Source organism: Sus scrofa, chromosome 14 (assembly GCF_054392235.1).
Source record: "Sus scrofa isolate SSC_HxYL_T2T_F1_AM1 chromosome 14, Sscrofa_HxYL_maternal_Yorkshire_Landrace_v2.0, whole genome shotgun sequence".
In the NCBI taxonomy this organism is placed as follows: Eukaryota; Metazoa; Chordata; class Mammalia; order Artiodactyla; family Suidae; genus Sus; species Sus scrofa.
Genome location: NC_139396.1, coordinates 15,707,079 through 15,732,460, shown reverse-complemented (window position 1 = coordinate 15,732,460; position 25,382 = coordinate 15,707,079). Strand labels below are relative to the sequence as shown.

The window sequence follows — 25,382 nt, the reverse complement described above, 5'->3', positions numbered from 1 at the left end:
ATTTGTCTGTCAAAGCTCTGCTCTGCCTCAGCCTTGGAGTGAACACCTCCAGGGAAAAAGCAGCCCCAGTGTCAGGTTCAGCACTTTGGAATCTTGGCTTAGAAACTTCACTCTTTTTGGCTCTCTGACTTGATATATATTCTAATTTTTCTAACTGTCCTTCACTGACAAGTAAGTGTGATTCGTGTGGTCTGCCATTCCCAGGGGAGAACCACAGCACTTCCTCTTCATCTAGACCATGTATTCCCCAGTTGCTTTTTATTTACACTTATTATTCCAAAGTCTCCTTTAAACAACTACAGAATTGTTTATAACAAATCTGTCATCAGGGGAGTTCCCGTCGTGGCGCAGTGGTTAATGAATCCGACTAGGAACCATGAGGTTGCGGGTTCGATCCCTGCCCTTGCTCAGTGGGTTAACGATTCAGTGTTGCCGTGAGCTGTGGTGTAGGTCACAGACGCGGCTCAGATCCCGAGTTGCTGTGGCTCTGGCATAGGCTGACGGCTACAGCTCCGATTAGACCCCTAGCCTGGGAACCTAGCATATACCACAGGAGCGGCCCAAGAAATGGCAAAAAGACAAAAAAAAAAAAAAAAAAAAAAAAGAAAGAAAGAAAGAAAGAAAGAAAATCTGTCATCAGCTCCTGCTTTTTTTGTTTATGAGCTTAGGTCCTTTACAGAGTTAGTTCTGTTCACATAGGAAACTGTCCTTGGATGCCTGCCCATCCTGATGTCTGGGAGGCCAGCTTGCCCACACTTTCAAAGACCTCTTCCCTCTAAGAGGATTATGCTGCCCCAGGTGAGGGCTACTCCTTGATCTGCTAGCACACACTCACTTTCACTCTTTCTCAGGAGTCAAATGCTCCCTCCCAGTGATTAAGAATCATCTCTCAACCAAATGTCCTCGCAACAGGCCTTCATCACCTCAGGCAAATGCCTGCATCCTGTCCAACATGCTTCAGTTTTCCTTTAAGTTGGGCCCTCACACTGGAGTTCCTGTCATGGCACAGCGGAAACGAATCTGACTAGGAACCTTGAGGTTGCAGGTTCGACCCCTGGCCTTGCTCAGTGGGTTAAGGATCTGGCATTGCCATGAGCTGTGGTGTAGGTCCCAGACACGGCTAGGATCTAAAGTTGCTGTGGCTGTGGCATAGGCCAGCAGCTGTAGCTCCAATTCAACCCCTAGCCTGGAGAAGCTCCACATGCTGTGGGTGTGGCCCTAAAAAGAAAGAAAAAAAAAAGGAACAGCTGTTACGTTGGGCCCTCACTGAGACTTGAAAAAGGGGAGCATGCAGTGAGAAGGAACTGCAAGAGGAGGAAAGACTCTGAGGGAGACCAGGAAACAGAAAAGCTGGGGTGTGCAGACAAAATATGCAGGTAGGAGTTCCCACCATGGCTGAATGGTAACGAACCTGACTAGTGTCCATGAGGACACAGCTTTCATCCTTGGCCTTGCTTAATGGGACAAAGAGTCCAGCGTTGCTGTGAACTGCGGTGTAGGTCACAGATGTGGCTCGGATCCTGTGTTGCCCTGGCTGTTGTGTAGGCCAGGAGATGCAACTCTTGTTCTACCCATAGCCTGGGAACTTCCAAATGCTGCATATGTGGCCCTAAAAGCAAAAAAAAAAAAAAAAAAAAAAAAAAAAAAAAAGAAGCACAGGCAGCCCATAAGGCTGGACCTCACTGTGAGAGAGCAAGAGGCTGCAGAAACTGGGCATGGAGCAGGCCGCCAGCATGCTAGAGCTGAAGGGGGACGAGGAGTCTGCCCTCTTGCGGCAGGCAAGAAGCTAGGGGGACAGAACAAAACAGGGTGATCACTTGGTCTGCCACATGGAAGGCCTGGCTTGAGATGCCACCCAACACGGCAGGTCTGATGCAAGTGTCCACAAACCTGGGAAAGAGCAGAGATTCCTGAGAGTGGGGTCACTCCTCAGCAGGAGGGGGCCCTCTGGAATGTCACAGACCTCCAATGCAGACGAGGAGCTAGGCAGGCAGAAGGAGGCCTGCTCACACCTGTTCTCTGCTTTCCATACTTTGATCAGGCCCTGCTCATCCATGGTGACAACCAGCTGCAGTCACGGGTAGGTCACCAAATTCACCAGAGCCATGGGCTCTAAAGGGCTTGACCAGACCTCCATGCCCTGGGCAACAACACAATGAATGGAACAACTTAGGGAGGGCCCATTTATTTCCTAAACGCTATTTTCATTCATTCACCCATCACCCACTGTGCACTGGGGACTTACAGCCAAAAAGGGTCTGGTCCTCATCCTCACAGGAAGCAGAGTACAGGAGCCAAGAGACACAGAGGTAATACTCCACCACAGAGGAGAAGGTGTGTCCTGTCTCACGGAGGAGAGCAGAGTCTGAGCATGGGTGGGGAGACACCTGGGGGCTGGCCCCCCATCACCAGGAGCACTGAGGGTGGGGTGGGGTGTGATGCTGGTGCAGTCTGTCTGAAGCACTTCAGTGGTTACCTACAGCTCAACTGAGGAAGGCTGGACAGGGAAGCAGGTCCCAATACCATCCCCTGATTGGGACCCAGGCAGGACCCAATACCATCCCCTGATTGGGACCCAAACTATGCTTAGGACCTGAGTCATGCTCAGGGCTTGGGCTGCACACAGAGAACTTCCACATGGAGCATCTCGTTCAGTCTTTGAGGAACCCAGTTTTACAAAGAAGCTGATTTGGGCTTGTGGATGTCAACAGTTTCTGTTGCACGTCTGCAGCTGCCCTGCTCAGAACACCCTCTTCCCAGGGCTGTGCCCAGCAGCGCCACCATGGGCCAGGCTTGGCCAAGGCCTGTGCCCTGTCATGGCCATTGGCAGAGATGGAAACAACTGATTCCACGGTCTCCCCCAGGATTCTGAAAGCTGGAATGGCACAATAAAAAGCACGGGTGCCAGCAGGCCCATGGCACAGGGCATCCAAGAATCAATACTGTAATTGCTACTTCAGTGTTTCCCAGCACTTTCTCTCCCACCTGGGGTAATTACGGTTCTTTTTCTATCTTGTGCTATTGTGCCAGCATGATCTTTGTCCAATCATGACATCCCAGTGTTCTTCCACTAGTTTCCTTCTTCCCCTTCACATCAATATTCAACAGTTGATTCCTGCTGGTTAAACAGCAAGACCATCACTGGGAGGAGCTCAGCACTGGTGACCAGCTCATGTCTCAGAGAACAGAGATTATTCAGAAAGAATAGAGGTCCTGTCATGGCTCAGTGGAAACAAATCTGACTAGGAACCATGAGGATGTGGGTTTCATCCCTGGCCTCGCTCAGTGGGTTAAGGATCCAGTACTGCTGTAAGCTGTGGTGTAGGTTGCAGATGAGGCTTGGACCCCACATTTCTGTGGCTATGGCTGTGGTGGAGGGGCAGCTGCAGCTCTCATTCTACCCCTAGCCTGGGAACTTCCATATGCTGCAGGTGCAGCCCTAAAAAGACAAAAAGAATAAAAAGCAACCGACAGAACAACACTATATGATACTGAAAACTAAATATAGCAAGACTGGCATTCCAGAATTCTCAAGCACATCAATGCACAGTTAGCCTAAAAATAAAAACATCACACAAAGACTCCCTCCACGTTTGGAAGAGCTTTCATGTGAACAGTTGTTTTCCATCATCAATGACTAAAACTAAATATACCTCCTAGTTGTCAGTCAGTAGCCAGAAGATCTGATACATATATCTTGGGACAAAAGAAAAGATGTCACGTTCCAAAGGAGGAACAAAGAGAAAACATTAACAATTTAATGATTAAAATATTTTCCAATTTTTAACTTTAATTGTTTGAATTTCTGGACTTCCCGTCATGGCGCAATGGAAACAACTAGGAACCATGAGCTTGCAGGTTTGATCAGTGGGTTAAGGATCCAGCATTGCCATGAGCTGTGGTGTAGGTCACAGATGTGGCTCAGATCCCATGCTGCCATGGCTGTGGTGTAGGCTGGCAGCTACAGCTCCGATTCACCCCTAGCCTGGGAACCTCCATATGCTGTGGTTGCGGCCCTAAAAAGGCAAAAAAAAAAAAAGGCCCTGTGCGGTGGGGGGGGGGGAAACCCCCACGGTAGGCCATGTGGGGAGGCAGGGCCTCGGCAGGCAGCGCGCGGGGAGGCGGGGCTTCGGCAGGCCGCGCGCTGACAGGGGGACCCTCGGTAGACCACGTGCCAGGGAGGCGGGGCCTTGGCAGTCCTTGTACGGGGGGCGGGGCCTCGGCAGGCTGTGTGACTGGGGGGCGCGGCTTCTGCGGGACTCGCGCGTAAGAGGGGGGGCCTCGGCAGGCCACGTGCCAGGTGGGCAAGGCTTCTGCAGGCCGCGCGCGGGGAGGCAGGGTATGGCAGGCCCTGCGCCGGGGGTGCGGGGCCTCCGCAGGCTATGTGACTTGGGGGAGCGGATTCTGCGGGCCGCGCGGGGAGGCGGGGCCTAGGCAGGCCAAGTCCTGGGGGGGGCGGGGCCTCGGCAGGCCAAGCGCCAGGTGGGCGCGGCTCCTGCAAGCCCTGCGCGGGAAGGCGGGGCCTCGGCAGGCTGCGTGCCAGGGAGGAGAAGCCTCCGCAGGCCCTGTGCCAGGGGGGCGGGGCCTCGGCAGGCCGCGCGCGGGGGGCGGGGCCTCGGTAGGCGATGCGACTGGGTGGCGAGGCTTCTGCAGGCCGAGCGGGGGAGGCGGGGCCTTGGCAGACCGTTTCATGGGGGGCGGGGCCTCGGCAGGTCACGCGCGGGGAGGCGGGGCTTCGGCTGGTCGCGCGCTGACAGGTGGGGCCTCACCAGGCCACGTGCCAGGGAGGCGGGGCCTCGGTAGACCATGTGCCAGGTGGGCGGGGCCTCGGCAGGCCCTCTGCCGGGGGGCGTGGCCTAGGCAGGCTATGTGACTGGGGGTCGCGGCTTCTGCAGGCCGAGCGGGGGAAGCGGGGACTTGGCAGGCTGTTTCCTGGGGGGGGGCGGGGCCTCGGCAGGCCGCGGGAGGCGGGGCACACGGCTCACACCCAATCCCAGGCACAGCCTAGTTCACAGTCCGCTGCCATCTTGAATCGCGGTGTTGCTCTTAGTTTCCTCAGGAACCGTTTTTTAACGGCTGGCGCAGCTGCTTCCCTAACTGGGGTCTGCAGTGCAGGCGTGGTGTCTCTGCACTGCGCCCTGCAAGCAACTGAAACCCGGCCAAGCACAAAGGAAAAGAAAAGGTAGACTTTGCTTTATTTCCCAGACTGTACTTTGATGAGCAGGGAATTGTTAATGGGCTTTGTAGGTGACAGTTGAACTGCTGAGAAGAAGGAGGCCTGAGGGGGGGGCAGAGGAGTCCAGGGCGCCAGAAGAGCCAGTGGGGAGCAGGTGGTGGTGCTGAGGGAGTGAGGGGGCGGTGGGGAAGACGGAGATGAGATGTGAGGGTGGTGGTGAGATGGGAGGATGGTGATGAGGTGGAAGGTTGGCGATGAGATGGGAGGGTGGTGGTGAAGTGGGAGGTCGGTAATGAGGTGGGAATAAGGCGGGGTGGATGGTGATGAGGTGAGAGGACAGCTAGAGGAAGTGGAGAAGGGGCTGACTGCAGGGCCAGCAGTGAGAGGGCTGTCACACAGCGCAGGAATCTTGACAGGCATCCAGCTTGAGAGGAAAGCCTTCAGGAAGGAGGGGCGTTGGGTGTCATTCAGATGCGCCCAGTTATGGTAGATTGAGGATGTTATCAGCACTACTAAATATCAAATAGACAACCTATCAGCATCTTGTACGAACCTGTAATGGAAACGAATCTGGAAAAGACTAGATATACACATGCAGGGGTATAATGGAATCACTTTTCTGCACACCTGACACACAACATTGGAAATCAACTCTACTTCAATAAAAAAGTTATTCAGGAGGGGACAGGAGCAGAGTAATAATTAGATTATTGTGGGGACAGTTGCCAACTTCCAGCCCCCTTTGGTGCTGGGCTCCTCCTTCGTCCTCTCACAGGTGCGAATGCCTCTGACCCTCTGCCCAGACGTGACTCTTGCTAGAATGTCCATGTTAGAGGGGCTGTGACTCTTTAAAAGGAATTTTTCCCAGGTGGGGTCCCCAGGGTCCCAGGCCTGGCTTGCCAAGAGTGGTCATGAGGAGCCAACTCTCACAAAAGCCCTGGGACTGAGAAGGCCTGCATCAGCTTCCACTTGGAGCCATGGAAGTGGCCACTTACAAATGCCTTTTTAATGTTGCTCCCAACACTCTGTAACATATCAGGCCATTGCTTCAGGTAATTTCATTGTGAGGCCACTTACCATTTTATTTCATAGTTTCATGAAGGGGTATTGTCCTTGTCAAGCAGACAGGAGCTGAGGAGGTGAGGGATCGTAACAATGTGTTATAAATTTGTAAAATTTCTCACCCAGCTCCCTCCCATCATCAACTCAAGACCTAAGATACCTGAAAAGCATCTCTTCTCTCCTCCTTTTTCTTCCTCTGGCTGGTCCTGACCAGAGGGCCCTAGTGAGAGCGGCTCCTGATAATGTCAGGATCTTCTTTGGAACCTGCAGCGTAATTCATTTTCCCCGGAATGGATGTGGAGCCTCCCCGTGCTTCCAAATTGGGCTGCACCAACTCTCAGACTTCTGTGTTCCATTTTCTCAACGCTCCAATGAATTGTCAAGACAAAGCTTTGTGTCAAGATAGAGAAGCATCTTTTTCCATGCCTGCATTTCTGCCTGGGAAACAGGAGCCCAAATCCTAAATGTGTCTATTTGGTCAGCTTACAGTCCAAACAGCGATTTTGGAAATGCGGAGTTTGCAGAGCCTGATGGCCTCTCCTTCAGTTTAAATCTGCACAGTTGTCACCAGTTACAGACTATGGCAGATGGCTTGCAGTGTGTAGAGGAGAATGATGGACAAGGAATCAGAGAGAGAAAAGAGCAGCACATGTCCTGGTTCAGCTCCTCCAAGTTGCCATTAAAAGTGCATAATTTCACCAGACTCTAGCCTCAAAAATCCTTGGTCAATTAAAAGCTGTCTCCGGTCAATGGGTTGTGACACAGAGTTTCTATGTTCTAGGGACACCTTCTACCCTTTAGACAGAGTGCCTTTCGCCCTGAAAAATGGCATCCAAAGCCCCACTGTCAGCTAACAAGTGTGTAACTTGCATTGTTGGCACCTTCAGGTTTCATGGCATTTCCTGTCTCTTCACCATGTGCGTTAAAACTTCCGAAATCCCCTTTTCTATTCTCAAGGGTTCCCACACCCCAGATGATGATGGAATCCGCAATTATAATAAGCAACTTCCAAACAAAATTGAGGGCCCTGCTTTCCTTACAACCATTGCTCTTTTCCCTATACTTCTTCAAACTGGCCCAAGACATTTTAAGGCTGCTGTCTTTGGCTTCTGTGCAGAAAAGAGTGCCTCCTGGTTTCTTCATTTGCTGAAGATGGACCTAGTCCCTTCTCATTTCTTAACCTAAGCTGTGAACCTTTTGCTAATGATGATTTGTAGTCTGAGCTCTCTGGGGTCCAGACAGAGCTCTGCAGGTGCCTGTCAAATGCTCCACCTGAGAAAGACCAAGCCAAGCTAAATTAAGCACCATGGCTTGACACAGCTTTCCAAGTTCTGCAGCAGAACAGCAACCCCCCACCCCCACCAGGAACAGAACCTCCCATCAACAGCTTCCTCGCTCCCCCTGGGTTTCTCCCAGTAATTTTTTGAAGATTGCCCGGGGCTGCCAGCCTCATCTGCCTTTTCACTTGGCTCGTTCCTCCTCTCCCAGCTATTTGCTAAAATACAGGGTTTCCTCCCCCTCTTGTTAGAACAAAACTTGCTAGGAATTTGACCCTAGTCTTCTGAGGCTTCCTCGTGTTGTCCCAAAGCCTGTCAGGTAATTTGTAAGTTTGTTAGTTTAAGTGGCAGAGCTAAAGGCTTTTCTCTAACCAACTAACTGGTTTCCCCTCTGCCTCTGAGAAGCTTCATTCTAGAGTCAGAGATGTCCAGGCACAGCCTTCTGAGTACACTCTCCTCTTGACTTTGAAATCTTCACTGGGCTTTGCCTGCATCTATGCTGGACGATGAGCCTCGGCAACACATGAGGACTTCCATGCCTCACTGGTCAGCACCACTGTGCTGCTGGGCTGGAGCCTCCATCCTCCATTCCTATATCCATGCCTACTTTTCAGGCTCACTGGTGAAGAAGTAGGATGAGGAAGAAGGAAAGGATCAGAGGCAAGGAGCATAGTCTCACTGACAGTCCATAAGCCTGAATATCTGAGTTTCAGCTCCTTTTATGCAGGTTTCACAGCTGAGAAACTGAGCCCACCCAATCCTCATTCTGTCTTCACACCACAAGGCTGGCATGGGCAGAGTGCCATCAGGAGAGAACACAGCTCCTACCATGGAGAAGCCCTCTAAACTTGCTTGCACCAAAGTCTAGTTCCAACAGCATGTGGCCCATGGAAAATGCAGCTGCGGTCAGTAACTGAGGTTCTCAGACAGCCTTGCCCTTGCATCCTAGCTCCTAGCACATGCTCCTTCCTGGTTCGCCTACCATGAAGCACGTGACCCCTCTGATGAAACACATATGTGATGCCTGACATCCTGGGTTTCTGCTCATGGCAAGTAGGCCCCTGCAGTCACTGGACCACAGTTCTCCCCCACCAAAGGACCCTGCAGGCCATGGAGCACCATGGCTTACAGCAGGGTTTTGGCCCCCATCACTAATGTCATCCCACTAAGTATGTGCCAAGAAGATGCTTGTTAAGCCTAAAACCTAATTTGATATGTGGAAGATCCATCTTCACATAAGACCTCAGACTGGTGACAGTTTGGTTTACAGAGAGAGGGTCACAGTCCCAGAGGAGAGATCTACCCAGCAAGGGTGCTCAATGAGGAAGACAGAGCTTTATCCCCTTATTCCTGCAGCATCCACCCTTGACCTTCATGGTTCACTTTGGTCTCAGGCTTTCTCCCAGGATTGAAGTGAGGGTGTGGGTGTTGTTCTGTACCTCTCCTAGGTCTTAAGAGTACAGCCAACACTCAGCCTCCTCCTACACTCTGGCCCCTCAATCAGCCCTGGACACCTAATGTGGATATGACAGACATGCAGCTGCTGCGACAGCCCCTGATGAGTGCCAAGACCAGCCTTCCCAGTGAGTCCACTCAGGACCTGAGGCATTGCTCAGCTGGCTTGCTGCCACCAGCAGCACTCAGTCAGGTGGTGGTCCTTCTTCACCCAGCAGAGCCAGGCTCTCCTGGACTGTTAACATGGAATTTGGAGGGAATCTTGTGCCTCAAAGAGCATCACTCTTCTGGGGAGAGAAGAGGAATGCATGTGACAGTATTAAAGCCAAGGCTGTGTGGTGAAAGTTTAATAGAACAAATATATGGCTGGCTGGCTGAGGAATAATAAAATCACTGATGATGAGGACTTTACTGCACTGGTTTCCAGACCCTTGTTTGCTAAATAAATTTATTTACTTGGACTCCAAGCTACTGGCTGACCTTGGTCCAATGACTCCACTTCTTCCAGCCATTGTTTCTTCATTGTAAACTGAGAGGATGGGGCTCTGTGAGTGATTCTTGGAGTATCCTCGTACTGGGGGAGGGAGTCTCATATTTTTGGAGCATAAATACTCTCTACCAGTTACTGGGCATGTTTTCAGGGGGTGCAGAGTTGACCCTAGTCTTGTTGCTCTTGTGCTGGTGACAGGAAGCCATTGTTGCTGCCTTCCAGGACATTGTTTTCCGATGGGGGATGTGTGATGGGCTCTTTCTAAATCCCCTGACCAACCCTTCCCCCTGGTCAAATAAATTCCAAAACTATTTTAAGAAACCTCTGAAAGACTGAGATGAAAGTATTTGTACTGTAGATGTCCCCAAGATGATTCATTTATTGGTTGATGAATTTTATAATGTGTGATTAGATTTATTCTAAGATCATAAGTCCTTTCTTATGAAATGTACATGCAGCTAGCACCCATGTCTGCATTATTCTCTGGGACTTGAGGAAGAATCTTGTTTGAAAGGCACTGCTATCAGGAAGCAAAGTGTTTGGGGTGTGTGCAGCCTGAGCGTGGCCAAGAGTTGAGTCCCTCTGGTTCATGCAGCTCTACCAGATAACCTGCTGTCACATAACCTACTGCGATGTTTCATCCATGTAGAGTATGTTAGCAGCTGTCCGGTGGGGCCTAGAGCAGCTCACTGCAGAAAGGAGTGAGGAGAGAGGGGTGGCTGAAGTGGGTATGGGGTCCAGAACAGGGCTCTGTGAGGGGAACCCAGGAAAGGTGTCTGTGTCAAGACTGATCACCCCCCAGCACCATTGGATTGATTGAGGGAGGGAGAGTGTGATATGAAAAATAGCAAACCCAAGGAGTTCCTGTTGTGGCACAGTGGAAACAAATCTGACTGGTATCCACGAGGATGCAGGGTTGATCCCTGGCCTCACTAAATGGGTCAGAGATCCAGCATTGCTGTGAGCTCTGGTGTAGGTCATAGACATGGCTTGGATACCTCATTGCTGTGGCTGTGATCAGCAGCTGTAGCTCTGATTAGACCCATAGCCTGGGAACTCCCCTATGCTGCAGGTGTGGCCCTAAGAAGCAAAAGGCAGAAAAATAGCAAACTCGGGATATGCAATACACACATATATATTTTAGATTTCTTACATGTATAGCCATGGCACTGACAGTTGATAAAATGGGTTCATTGATAAAACCGTAGGTATTGGCAAGATTCTTATGTTTCTTAAAGAGAGATTAACACATATAAAAGATTAGAACTGTTAAGGAATGAATGGCTTAGGGATAACAATTAATTGTCTAGTTGTGAAAACAGCCTCTCTGCCTAGATTCTGTAAGCATGAGTACAATGAAATGTCAGGTTTTCTGGTTTTTTTTTTTTTTTTTTTTTTGGATGTAACTGCAGCATAGAGAAACAGGCTAGGGACTGAATCCCACCTAAGCTGGAACTGTGGAAATGCCACATCCTTAACCTGCTGCACCCCCGTGGGAACTCCACAAGATGTCATTTCTTACAAATTTTCTAAAATTTAATCTTTTCCCCGTTTCAAACGACTCACCTCTTTTGGTTGAAATTAGTAAGTTTTGTTATAAAATTGAATAGCAAGAGGACACTGGCTACACACACGTTCCAAGTGGCTTGTTTCCCTTCTAGAAACCGCCAACCTGCCTGCTGCCATCCTGCCTCCCCAACCAGAGCAGATTCTCATTATCCAACTCCAAGCAGCTGTCCTCCCCAGGGCAGCCTCAGATTTCTATACGACCTTAGGCTCCCCAAGTGAGATCTCCCTGGGGTGCAATGCTCTCGCCTTCCTCTCCTTCAGTCCAACTCCATGTCCACAGTGAAGGGTCCCAACGGAAACCCAGGGAATTGAGGGAGGCCCTTTCTCTTGGAAAACAGCCCCTGTCTAGAGGCTTACCGCCTTCTGAAGCCATTCACACAGGCATGGGCCTGGACCACCACGGGCTGGTGGCCTCAACGTGGACAGTCAAGAGCAGGACCCAGCAAGGAAGCTGCCCCAACAGATGCTCAGGACGCAAGTAAAGGAGCCCAAGTTTGAATCTCAACAGTAGAATGCCGGCCTCCAATCATTCTGCAGTGCGGGAGGGGCCGAGGGCAGGTGAGCCTGGGTGGGGGTGGGGTGCCATTCCATGCTGGCCTCTGCAGGGAGGCAAGAACCAGACGTTTCTTCCACCTTATGCAGGGGCCAGACAATTGTCCAGTGCCTCGTCAGGCAATGTATGTGTTGGTTTTCAGAGTCACAGCACCAAGGTTTGTCTTGATGTTCCCTTTCCCTTCGTTATTCATCAACTTGTTTGTTGTCTTTCAACCTGCTCAGCTTCCGTACTGGCTCTTGGCTTCCTTCCCAGAGGCCAGACTTTCTGAACAAAATTTACCATTTATCATCTGATAACCACTTGGGTTTTCATGGCCACCTGGAACCCAATGTTTATGGTTTGGCTTCTCTCAGCAGACCCACCATTTGTGATTGGTGTGTGTCCATCTTTCCTAAGGAAGCCGACCTTGTGTGCCAACCAGCATCCAGCAGGACCCACCTTCCTCATGTTCCCTTGTGCTGGAAAGGCCCAGCCTATCCAAAAAGCCGCTGCACAGCCCACGTGTCCAAGACCAGAGATCAGTCTGACGTGTTTCCCGTATTATGACATTGCTGATAAGTATTGTATGTTTTACCTTTTTAATGATTGAATATAATATTCTCCACAAATCCTCCCTTCTCAGGGATCACAGTCCACTTGTGCGAGATAGAATATGCAGTGTTGAGTCCTCCTCCCCCCTCTTTCCCCTGTCCACTCAGTCCTCTTTCCCACCAGGGATCAGAGATACCTGTTTCATTCACATCTTTTCAGAGATCTTTTGGGCAAGGAACATTGAGTGCAATCCATTTGCCTTTTCAAAAATTATTTCTTTGTCTCTGAAAATTAAAATGTGCACAGGGATGCAAAATGTTGGAGGATAATGTGAGAAAGCAATTATATATGTATAATATATGTGTATATATATGTGTGTGTGTGTGTCTGTATGACAGGGTCCTTTTGCTGTACAGTTGAAATAGACAAAGCATTGTAAATCAACTGCAATGGAAAACTTAACAATTATAAGGTAAGAGTTCATCTTGAAAAAAAGTAAAAAGGAAAAATAGAAAATTAAATCTTGTCTCCGTATATCTGAGTATATTATTTTTGTCACCTTCATACTGCCATTGTGGCTCCTCTGTTACTGGACTAACCTTTATTATGGGAGTTTCTACATTTTCTTGAAATTCAAGGAACTGAAAGAACTGAGTGTTCAAACCCAGGCAATATCAAAAGTAAATATCCAGCTCCATTTGAATTTTTCATTTCCTATACACAGTGCCTGCTTTTAGCCTTAACTCTGTCCTATGCAACATTTTGGACATATCTTTACTGAAAGTTCTTTCCCTATTTATCTGAAATTTACCTTTCACTTTGAATCAGCATTTATCTGGCAAGACTAGCCAAAAAGGGTAACATATTAGGCGTTTAGTAGTGAGCAGTTCTAGAGAGGATGAGAACTTGGACTAGAAACTGAAACGTGCATTTTGGTCCAACCCAAAATAAAATGACAAAGGGACCCCAAATCTGCAGGATGAAATGTCAATGGAAGAGGCAGGATATAGGATTGAGTGTTTGTGCTTCGTGGGGTTAAGGACAGAAATAAGGGACAAGAAGACAAGTTAATGTACTAAATATCCCAGAGATCTGTTTTTTTTTTTTTTGGTCTTTTATTTATTTTCCTTTTTAGGGCCAGACCTGCAACATATGTGAGTTCCAGAATAGGAGTCAAATCGGACCTACGGCTGCAGGCCTATGCACACCCACAGCAATGTGGGATGCAAGCTGTGTCTGTGACCTACAGCATAGCTCAAGGCAACACCAGATCCTTATTTCACTGATGGAGGCCAGGGATCAAACCCACATCCTCATGGATACTTGCCAGGTTCGTTTCTGCTGAGCCACATTGGAAACCCCTTGTATTTCTAGGATTTAAAAAATCAACTACGCATGAAATGCATGTGCACCTTGAGAGAGTGCCAGTATTTTATCCAGCAATGTCCACTCTCCTTTTGGACAAAGCCAATCCCACCTAAGACCTGGCTTGCAAGCCCTGCTTATAAGCTTGTGAATTTCCTGTCTGCATCCCATAACCTTCCTCTTGAGAATCTAGGCTCAGCATTACCTATGGTCCCATCTGCATCCCTTAGAAAACAAAACAGAGACAAATGAAAAACAGTTCTCTGACTCTTATTTCCATGTTGGGAATTAATGTCACCTTATCACTCTCCTAATGATATGAATGAGTAGTCATGTTTTGTGTGGTGAGAAGAGAGGACAATTAGGAAACTTGCCAAGGGAGATAAGGGGTGGAAACCTAATAGGACTGCAACCAAATCTCTTGGGAGGTGAAATTCATTCTCTGCTGTAGCACCACTACAATTCCTACTGATGTTAGGGTGTCGGGGAAGGCAAGAGAGGTTTATAAGGAGTGTCCCACATTGAGAAAAAGACTTGGGAAGATGCTTCAGAAGCTTCTTAGCCCTTGCAAAGAAAAATGGACTCAAAAGAGACTGAGAAGCTGAGGTGAGAGGATTTCAAGCAATATCATGGTGAGCTTTCTATCAAGTACCTCTTGATGGGGGACTGAAAAAATAAACAATTTGGAAATATTTCTCTGTATTTGAGCTCTTATAATGAAAACTTTAAATGTTTTTCAACCAATAACTTCATATGAGAGGATTGGTGAGGCAAGCATTGTACCCAGGCTCTCAAGAAGGGCAGGCTTCTTGTTGTCTCCTCCCCTTTTTCAGCCATTCAACCGATTATTTATAAGATCCTCACTCATAGCTCTGATATAGTATTTGAATGCATCTTCTCAGGGACCCTGATAGAAAATCACATTGTGGAAAAGTGACATTCCCAATTCTGCAATCAATTTTTGTTTACTACCTCAAAACCCTACATCCTAGAGGCAGAGATAATCAAATTAGCTGAAATGTAATTAGGGAAAACCAGTCATGCATGGGGGTGTCTCAATGTCTTTTGGACCCTTATCTCTGATTATTCCTGCAGAGAGCTTCAGGACAGGCACTGACAGCTGAGGAGAAACATCTCTGGAAATGGATCACAAGCATCAGAAGACAGGTAATCTCCCACTTGCTGATGGAAATTTAAAGGCACTGAGAGATTCCAGGTTTGTGTCTTGTGGAGGTTTCAAGTCTGTGCCCTTGGGAGCTCTGGGTGTTGTTAGATGTAAGGGCTCATGAGAGGTATCCTGTTGATGAAGAAATGCTCCAACGTTGCAGCTAACCGGAGAACAGTCCTGATGGTTCACATTTCTTTGCAAAGTATGACAATGTCAGGTCAGTAAGTTGAATCTGCTCCTATTTGTTGGTTGGTTGATTGCCAACGGAAATTCTGTGATGTAGTCAAAGAAGTAGGGAGGGAGAGTACAATTGTTCCCAAAGTACCTGCTGTGCTATAATTGGCCAAGATTGTCAAGTTTACTTCACAAGGATAACCAAAACCTTACAAAGGAAACACCTATGAATCAACCTTTATTGAAAACCTTCCATGCATTAACTAACTACACGGAGAGCAAAACATTCGAGTAGAACAAATGCATTTGGAAAAGCTCTAGGCATGGAAACAGGAGAAAGTTCTCTCAGAGTGTTTTCCATGTCTACAATTCATTGCTAGAAATTCTTTTTAATGGAACCCTAAGGCTTGCTAGGTAAAAGGACCTAATATTTCTAGAAAAAAACAGTAAGCAAAACTAAGGAACTGCAGCCCAAAGGGCAGAATGCCCTTGGCCCAAATTGAGGATACTGTGCTTAGGCTGGAGCTCTCCAAACTCTTTCATGGGGATCATATCTAAATGGACGGTTTTCAAGTTTGCAATTTGAATGTGGGAGATCATCTCACAAGAGAGAGGTTGAAGAGGAGAAGGTCAGAAATATCGCAATGAGAAGACATATCAAAAAAACTCCCCAGAGGATGCCAATTCTCCATTACATTCCTCTCTTGAAAGAATTCCTGGGCTAGCTATTCACACATCCCATGCCAGCAAGCATGCACATGTCCGCTAGTGGCTAGGGCTGTCAGGTGCAGGGACTACCCTCCACCAACCGCTCCTAGCATCTGTTGAGGCGGGTCTGATTGGGAATCCAGTAGCACATGCATGAGGGCAGAGGGTGGTTTCCCAACGGGTGGCCCCCCTGGGGGTGGGGCCAGTCATGGCGGCCTTTCTGCTTAATTCTGTGAAGGCCCTGGTAAGGCATATGGGGACTTTTCACGTGTTGGGTGTGAGCCCTCAGCACTCTTTTTCACTCTGTAGGATATCTGGGCCCTCCTCTGTGTGGGTTCATGCCAGCATGGAGTTAAGGTCCGGAGCAGTGTTTCACCACGGTTTATTGGCAGCACTGTGGGTCGGGCTGCATGAAGACTTGAGTGATTGCCGGGCCTCCAGAGGCAGGTGCATAAAGTTTGTGGGCCATTCAAATGTGTGCCATTCCAGCATGCAGTTCTCAAGAGTAGGAAAGCTAGACAGAAACATTTCCAATTGGAAAACCCTCATGCACTTCCCAGGAAGTAGCGCAGGTCACTGGAAAATCAGTGAAGAGCCAAGGTACATGATCATAGTTTCATTGGTGTCTCCTTTAGAACATAAAAATTACTGTCAATGCTCATATTCAAAAGGCATGCTTGGGTCCATGGTGGGGACAACTTTCCTGAATGTAGTGCTCACCATCTCTTTGTAGTCTGATGTAAATCATGAATGATGCACAAGCCTAGATGGGGTTCAGACATATTTAATAGGTTGTTGGGAGTCTGGTGGGTGGTCAGATATCTGGGTTGGTTAGGTCTATGGATATGTGTGTATAAGGGGAGTTCATGCCTGTGTTTTGGTGAACATTTTGAAGGGTGAGTGTTATATTTGAAGGGTTTTGAGATGTAACAGAGGCACACTCAAGGAGTTGGTGTTTAGGTGTTTGTAAGTTGGTGTTCAGGGGAATATTTGGCACGTGGTGTTTTCACCCATGAGGTTTGGGATTTTGTGTCTAATGGTGGACTTGGATTATCTGCCTATGCATAAGGGCCATGTTTGGTCATTACGGGGGACTGTTTGTTTGGGTGTACAATCCATTTATGTTGTATATGTGGGGAATGTAGTGAAACTCTGTGGCTGGGACTTCAACCCAGCCAAAATTGAGAGTGGGACTTGAATCAACCTGCACGGTAGCTTGGCACTTGAACCCAGGATCCCAGGTTAGGAGTGGACTGGAACACAATGATTATTTTTTTCCTTTTTTTGGTTTTATCTGCCACATGTGGAGGTTCCCAGGCCCAGGATTGAATGCCACAGCAGCGATCTGGATGGCTGCAGTGACAAAGTTGGATCCTTAACATTCTGTGCCACAAAAGAATGACTCAAACTCCTCAAAACCACTGTCTTCTAAGGAAAAACCTCTCTCCCAGTGTCAGGACTCATGAAGCTCAGGCTTTTCTGACTCATTGCAGAATGAATTCAGCTTGAGACAAAGCAGCAGGCAATGAGCGAGTTTTTTAGCATAAGACACTTGTGAGAGAGAGAGAAGTAGGCTGGCAAGGGAGCAGAGCAGCCCCAAGAACCAAGAGAGCTCCATTTCTATAATCCAAGGAAAAGAGGAGAAGGGAGAAGTCTGCCTTCTTCCTCATTTGGGGGCAGATGGCAAGGCTTACATCTTTTGTCCCTCACTTTGCCCCTACATGGCTTACCCAGGTCAGTCAACAATGCTATTGAAGTCCTGTGTGTATTACCAGGAGTGTGGTAACATGTACAATATGGCAATTCATCTCAGGTTTCCAGCTAATGTCCCCATTTACCTAGTTTTGTCCCCTGTCATCTATATTTCTGTCGTGGGTATGTGAAAAAATGCTGCTTTTCAAGGACTACTAACTCCATGATTCATGCAACAGGATTTACTCTTCCTATCTGTTGTCCTATGTTTTAAGTATGGGGGTTTGTGGCTTCAGCATGTCTGACACATACAGGCCTCTGGTCTTCCTTCAAGTTAGTGTAGATCATAGCTGGGTTCCATTCCTTGAGTGCTCCTCAGCTTACACCAGTTCCCCAAACTCTGTTAAACCTTGTCTTTCACCCCCAGTGGGACTTTTCATGTATTTTAAGTGTCCGAATCTATCCTTATCTTTAGGATGATTATTTGTGTATTTGTAGCATGTTGTATGCTTCTTGGCTTTTCTGTGTAGCAGTTTTTCAGGAGCTGTGTGTGTGTCTTTTGATGTGTTTAGGGCAAGTCTGAAACTTTTATGAGACTGGTGAATATTCCATAGGTGGCTGTCCTGTGTTTCTGTGCTTCTGTATTTGCATGAAGGCTGGGGGGGGAGTGTGATTTTATGTATATGCAGAGCATGTATTATATGTGTATTTGGAACCAAATGCATAGGGGTTATATGTTGCCATATTTGTAGTGTCCTGGGTAATTGTGGGTATATTTGGGGCTTGTGGAGAGGAGTTGTGTGTATGAGTTTGTGTGTGTATTCAAGGGGCGCGGTCATTTGGTAGCATATTTGCTGGGGCTATGCACTTGTATTTTTCAGTAGGAACATTTTAGGCCTAAATATTTGGGGAAGTGCACATGTGTGTTTCTTTGTTATTTATTATTTATTTATTCATTTATTTTTTTTCCGCTGTACAGCATGGTGACCAAGTTACACATACCTGTACGCACAGGTTTTCATCGCATTGTTGTGTGGCAGTGTAAGTATCTAGACAGAATTCTTAATGCCACACAGCAGGATCTCATTGTACATCCATTCCAAGATCAATAGTTTGCACCTGTTAACCCCAAGCTCCCAATCCCTCCCACTCCCTCCCTCTCTCCCCGGGCAGCCACAAGTCAATTCTCCAAGTCTATTATTTTCTCTTCTGTGGAAATGTTCATTTGTGCTGTATATTAGATTCTTGTTATAAGTGATGTCCTATGGTCTTTGTGTTTCTCTTTCTGACTTATTTCCCTGAGGATGAGTGTCTCTAGTTCCATTCATGGTGACACAAATGGCCTCATGTCCTTTTTTATGGTTGAGTAGGATTCCATTGTGTATGTATACCACATCTTCCCAATCCAATCATCTGTTGATGGACATTTGGGTTGGTTCCCATGTCTTGGCTATTGTGAATAGCGCTGTAATGACCATGCAGGTGCATGTGTCTTTTTCAAGGAAAGTTTTGTCCGGATGTATCCCAAGAGTGGGATTGCAGGGTGATAGGGTAGTTCTAGGTATAGATGTCTAAGGTACCTCCATGTGGTTTTCCATAGTGGCTGTACCAGCTTACATTCCCACCAACAGGGCAGGAGGGTTCCCTTTTCTCCACAGCCCCTCCAGCACTTGTGATTTGTGGACTGATGAATGATGGCCGTTGTGACTGGTGTGAGGTGGAATCTCATGGTCGTTTTGGTTTGCACTTCTCTAATAATCAGGGATGTTGAGCATTGCTTCAGGTGCTTGTTGGCCATCTGTGTATCTTCCTTGGAGAAATGTCTCTTCAGGTCTTTTGCCCATTGTTCATTGGGTGGTTGGCTTTTCTGCTGTGGAGTTGCATATGTTGCTTGTATATCCTAGAGATGAAGCGCTTGTCCATGGCATTGTTTGAAACTATTTTCTCCCATTGTGAAAGTTGTCTTTGTGTTTTCTTGCTGGTTTCCTTTGCTGTGCAAAAGCTTGTGAGTTTGACTAGGTCCCATTGGTTTATTTTTGCTCTTCTTTATGTTGCCTTTGGAGAAGGACCTGTGAACATATTCATTAGGTTGATGTCAGAGAATGCTTTGCCTATGTGCTCTTCCAGGAGTTCGTATGTGTGTTTCTAATGGAGAGATGAGGTTCTGTGTTTATTCAGGGGAGTTGGAGACTTGCATTGATGTGTAGGAGAAATATGGGCTATGGTTATGTGTTAGTAGATGCAGGTGTGTGAGCTGGCTCCTCTTATTATTTGATACATGGAAGTCATTTCATATGTGGTTTTCTGGAGATATGTCCATGGGTCTTACTTGCATATCCATGTTTGTATGTCTATCACCAGGTGCATGACTGCGCAAGTCTTGTTCGCATGGCTTGGAGTTGTTAGGAGTGTGCAAAGTATGTGCCTTTGGAGAATGCTAAGGTGTTATGTGTTTGTTGCTAATGTGTTTGTTAATAGGTACTAAGAGATGGTCTGTCTGTGTCTATCCAGGGGAGGGTAAAAACATACATACATTTGACACACATACACTTAGAGTGCCCTTTGGTTTCTATGTTGGGGGAGGAGGAGGGTGGTTGTATTTTGAAGAGGTGGCATCACGCCTAGTGTTTGGGGCATCTGTATGTCCAAGGGTTGGGAATATCTGGATGTGTGTGTCCATAGGTGTTTGACATTTGTATATGTATCTTAGTCAGTGTAGGCTAATTGTGGCGTGTGTGTATTTGAGTTCCTGGAGCTTATGTGGTATGTATTCTGAGAGGTGTGAGAAGTCTGTGTGTTTGGAAACCAAGAAACGGTGTAGGCTGTGTGTGTGTTCAGGAGTCCTGGATTGGCTGTGTTTTAGGGCTATGGCATGGCATACAGGCAATGCATGAGACAACTGAGGACTTGCTGGTTTTCGTGAGCCTGTACATGTAGGTATTCCACATGGACAACTGGTTGGTAGGTAGGTTGCACCTGTTTTGTTCAGGCCCTTGTTTTGGATGTGTATAGAGTTGGAGTGTTACCAGCTAGAGTTCTTGGCCTTCCTTAATCAAGAGCAGTTGATAAGATGCTGGAGGAGAAACTCAGTGAAGGCTTTATTCAGGACACCTGCTTCAGCATAGAGGCACTGAAGCAATCACCAGGTTCCCTCGTTCACCTTCTCACTGAGTAGCGGTGAGCTAGTTCCTTCTATGGGGTGAGGATAGGGGCATGTCCAGGGATTGGGCCGGGGGGTGGCTGAGGGGGCTTGCCCACCCCACCCCTTTAGTGTGGTGCATGTAGGGGGCATGCATAGTCCTCTGCCTTTGCTCTCTGTTCTTCAGAAGTGGCAGTTGTATTTTTCCCATGATTTGTCCGCAGTGTGCAAGCAGAGTTCTTTCTCATTGTTTATACTTTTGCTGTATTTTGTTCCCCAGGAGATGTTTGTCCAGGTGCATTCCCTGCAGCCACTGCAGCCAAGGGTGCCAGGTCCCAACCTGTCTCAGTAGGAGAGGCAGTGGAAAATTCCAGGTGAGTAGGAATTTGTCTGTAAAACTTTAGAATTTGTGTCTATTGAGATATGTAAACTTAGGCGGTCAGTTTGTATGGTGATTCACACTGAGGATTAAAAGGTACATGTGTGCTCAGAAGATACACACACACACACACACACATACGTATGTGTGATGTCCTTTGCTTACATCCCCTGGTGAGTGTTGAGGGTCCTCCTCAGAGTGTAAGTGGATTTTATGCACATGCATATATGAAAGGGCACTGGAACTGGTTCAGACTAGCTTGGGATAATCGGCTCTGTGTTCGGTTACCTCAGCTTTGTAATTTGAGTTTGCTCATGTTTGGAATATTCATACCATGCAGATATCACATCTGAAATGTCACCTGAGTTTCTTGAAGAGCTTCAAAAATGCATTTAGAGCATATCACACTCATCTGTGTGTTATGACTTAATTATGTGGCAAGCCAGAATCTTCAGGCATCATTGGTGTGTGTGTATATCACATTATATTTGAATTGTGAGTGGGGCATCCTGGGCGATGTGCCATTTTATGTGTGCCTTGGCCCTTCATTCTGAATCACAGCATTGCTCCTCTCAGGTTGATTCAATCTTTAGGGTCAAGAATTCCTCCCTCCAAATGCTGGTGAATTCCAGTGGAAATCATGTGGATGGATTTAGGATATCTGTACCTTAGGCAGGAGGACACACCTTCAGCATTTGTATGGTCCTAGAATCTGGGGCCCTAGAAGGGTGAGGCTGATTTCAGATCACTCTCTAGCACAGAACCTTCTCAGGTGTGTGGTTGGCTGACAAGCAGCAGTGAGGAAGTCGTGGGGATTAATGGATAAGAGGTAAGGTGGGCAAGTGTTCTCCCAGGAAAATCCTCTGAGAATCAGTTGGGCAGGCACAGGTATTCCTGGCTCTTCTGTGGCACAGCTGGTATGCAAGGACACGGTGCACATGGGGTCCAGATGGTTCAAGTCTCTAGAGCCATGTGTCCCTGTGCCCAGTTGCCCCAGTGTGGTGGGAACTACTGTTGGTCAGGCTGGTAAGCTGTATGAGCAATTCTCCACCACCATATCTCTGTGGAAACCCAAGTCCTCAGGGATAGGCAAGACCTCTAGGGTCAGTGAGCTGACAAGGACAAAGGTGGGGAGGCCTTGTCTCTAAGGGAGGCTTGGGGAGTGAGGCCTGGAGAGCCTGGGGAGTCCTTCTCTGAGGAGATATGGCTCTGATATTCCCAAACCTTTAGACATGGTCCCTGTTCTTTTCTGAAGGTTCAGGATGCTTCTAACAATGGGGAGTTCATCTCAGGTCCTTGGTTCTCAGATGACCTGACCCTATTTTTCTTTATTCCACATCCAGCCATCAACCCAACAGGGAGCCATATGCTCACTGTGTCCACCAGCTGACCCTACAGCCTCCTGCTTCCCTTCCCAAAATAGACCCCTCTATTTTGACTCAGCCCCTGGTTTCCATACAGTGAACTGTTAGTGACCTCTAGGATAATATTCAAGAGCCTCAACCTGAACGGGCTTGCAAAATAGTAACTTTTTATAAGCCATTCCTAACATCTTCCCTGCTCACACTGATAGGTGGACAATTCCATCATAGTCACAAAGAAGGGTGAATCTGTGGCAGCCTTTGGAGCCTGTGGAATCTCGTTTTGTAGCATTTGGGGTTCCATACATTTAAAAGGTCACTCAGCCTGCTTCAGCTTCCCTTTTAGCAGATTGATAAATGAAAGAAAGAAAATAATGGTCTCCAGAGGAGACAGTTTGGGGGGTGGGGGGATGTGCTTGGGCTGTGGATGGAAATCCTGTGAAATTGGATTATTATGGTCATTGTGCAATTATAGATGAGTAATAAATAATAATAGTAAAATAAAATAAAATAAAATAAAATAAAATAAAATAAATAAATCATGGACGGTAATGTACAGCATGGTGACTGCAGTTAATACCGCGTTGTGTGCTGGAGAGTAGCTGAGAGAATGGATCTTAAGAGTCCTTGGATGCCCTAGTGGAGAGTGGGTTAAGGATCCAGTGGTATCATTGCTGTGGCTCAGGTCACTGCTGTGGCGCAGGTTCAATCCCTGGCTCAGAAACTTCTGCATGTCACAGGCACAGCCAAAAGGAAAAAAAAAGTTCTTATCACAGAAAGAAAATGTGTAACTCTTTGTGGTAATGGGTATTAACTAGGTTTACTGTGATCATTTACACTGATAGTTTTAGCCACTACCCTTCCTATTTGGATGGCTTTTATTTCTTTTGTTTGTGTGTTTGCTGTGGATAGAACTTCTAGTAATATGTTGAATACCATTGGTGCTGAGAGTGGGCATCCGTGTCTTGCTCCATATTTTCATGGGAAGGCTTTCAGCTTTTCTCCATTGAGTATTATATTTTCTGCGGGTTTGTCATAAATGGCTTTATTTATGTTAAGGATTGTTCCCTCTTAGACCCACTTTATTAAGAGTTTTGATCATGAATATATGTTGGACTTTGTCAAATGCTTTTTCTGCATCTTTTGAGATGATCATGTGGTTTCTGACTTTTTTGTTAATGTGGTGCATGGCATTGTTTGATTTGAGTGTGTTGAACCATCCTTGTGAACCTGTGGTGAATTCCACCTGGTAACGGAAAGTTTTTCAAAGTCTATGAGTCATTTTCTGTTCTACACAGAAGTTGTATCCATATTTTTTTAGATCCCACATATAAGTGATAACATATGATATTGGTGTCTCACTGTCTTACTAACTTCACTTAGCATGATACTGTCTATATCCGTCCATGTTGCTGCAAGTGCCATTAGTTCTTTCGTTTTAATGGCTAATATCCCATGGTGTTTATGTACCACCTCTTCTTTATCCATTCTTCTGTTGATGGACATTTAGGTTGCTTCCAGATCTTGGCTATTGTAAAGTGCTTCAGTGGACACTTGGGTGCCTAGGTCTTTTCAAGTCATGGATTTCTCTGGATAGATGCCCAGGAGTGGGATTTCTGGATCATATGATAATTCTGTTTTTAGTTTTTTTGAGACGTGATCATAGTGTTTTCCACAGTGGCTGTATCAATTTTCATTCCCACCAACACTGTTAAGAGGGTTCCCATTTCTCCACATCCTCTACAGCACTTATTTATTGCAGACTTTTTGATGATGGCCATCCTGGTGGGTATGAGTGTACTTGATTTGTATTTTTTTTAATAGGTAGTGATGTTAAACTTCTTTTCTTGTGCTTTATGACCATCTGTCTGTCTTCTTTGGAGAATTGTCTAAGTCTTCTGCCCATTTTTTGGAGGTGATTATAAATTTTGGAGATGAATCCCTTGTCAGTTGCTTCATTTGCAAATATTTTCTCCCATTCCATGGGTTGTCTTTTTTTCGGTTTGTTTAGGGTCTCCTTTCCTGTGCAAAACCTTCTAAGTTTATGTATGTATGTATGTATGTATTCATTTGTTTGTTTGTTTGTTATTTTTAATTCATTTATTTTAGATTATAATGTTTTTTTTTCCCATTATAGCTGTTTTTCAGGATTCTGTCAATTTTTTACTCTATGGCAAGGTGGCCCAGTCTCACTTACATATATATCTTTTTTCTCACATTATTCTCCATCATAAGTGTCTAGACATAGTTCCCAGGGCTATATTGAATTTTATTACATTTATAGTTGTTCAGCAAACATAACAACCTGATTTTACAGCATTTCCATCCCAAACACCCAGCCCACCCCACCTACTCCCCAACTTGTCTCCTTTGGAAACCATTAGTTTTCCAAAGTCTGTTAGTCTATTTCTGCTCTGCAAAGATGTTCATTGTATCCCTTTTTTAGATTCCACCTATAAGTGATATCATATGATGTTTGTCTTTCACTGTCTGACTAACTTCACTTAGGACAATAATTTCTAGGTCCATCCATGCTACTGTAAATGACATTATTTCATTTTTTATGATTTATTTTATTTTATTTTTTTGCATTTTATGGCCAAACCTAGGGCATATGGAAGTTTCCATCTAGGGATTGAATCACAGCTGCAGCTGCTGGTCTACACCACAGTCCAAGCAACATGGCATCAGCCACATCTATGACCTACGCCACATTTGACAGCAATGCCAGCTCCCTGACTCATGGAAGATGGCTTGGGTTCAAACCTGCATTCACATGGATACCAGCCAGATTCATGACCACTGGGCCACTGTGGGAACTCCCATCATTCATTTGTATGATTGGGTAATATTCCATTGTGTATATGGACCACATCTTCTTTATCTCCTCCACTGCCGATGGACATTTAGGTTGTTTGCATGGCTTGGGTATTGTACCTAGTACTGCAATGAACATTGGAGTACAGGTATCTTTTCAAGTCATGTTTTCTCTGGAGAGATGCCCAGGAGTAGGATTGCTGGATCAAGGGTAATTCTATTTTTAGTGTTCTGAGGAATCTCCACACTCTTTTCCATAGTATTGCACCAATTTGCATTCCCACCAAATATGACAAGGGTTCCATTTTCTCCACCCCTCTTCAGCATTTCCAGTTTGTAAACTTTTTAATGATGGCCATTCTGGGTGGTGTAAGGTAGTTCCTCCTAGTAGTTTTGATTTGCATTTCTCTAATAATTAGTGCTGTTGAACATCTTTTCATGTGTTTTTTGGCCATCTGTTATG

The 25,382-nt window shown here is 46.6% G+C and overlaps 1 protein-coding gene across 2 annotated transcripts in view; it reads left to right on the top strand.

Moving 5' to 3' along the window:
• The first annotated feature begins 5,011 nt into the window (after positions 1-5,011).
• LOC146396342 (uncharacterized) overlaps positions 5,012-25,382 on the top strand; it is a 223,962-nt gene continuing 203,591 nt past the window's right edge. The window contains exons 1-5 of one of the 2 annotated variants that reach the window (XM_084995459.1): positions 5,012-5,182; positions 13,252-13,446; positions 14,577-14,648; positions 18,203-18,264; positions 20,643-20,736. The gene's annotated coding sequence lies outside the window, so the exon portion shown is untranslated. Of the gene's footprint in view, positions 5,183-6,364; positions 9,615-13,251; positions 13,447-14,576; positions 14,649-18,202; positions 18,265-20,642; positions 20,737-25,382 lie in introns of both variants that reach the window. The other variant, XR_014826901.1, reaches the window with a different exon arrangement.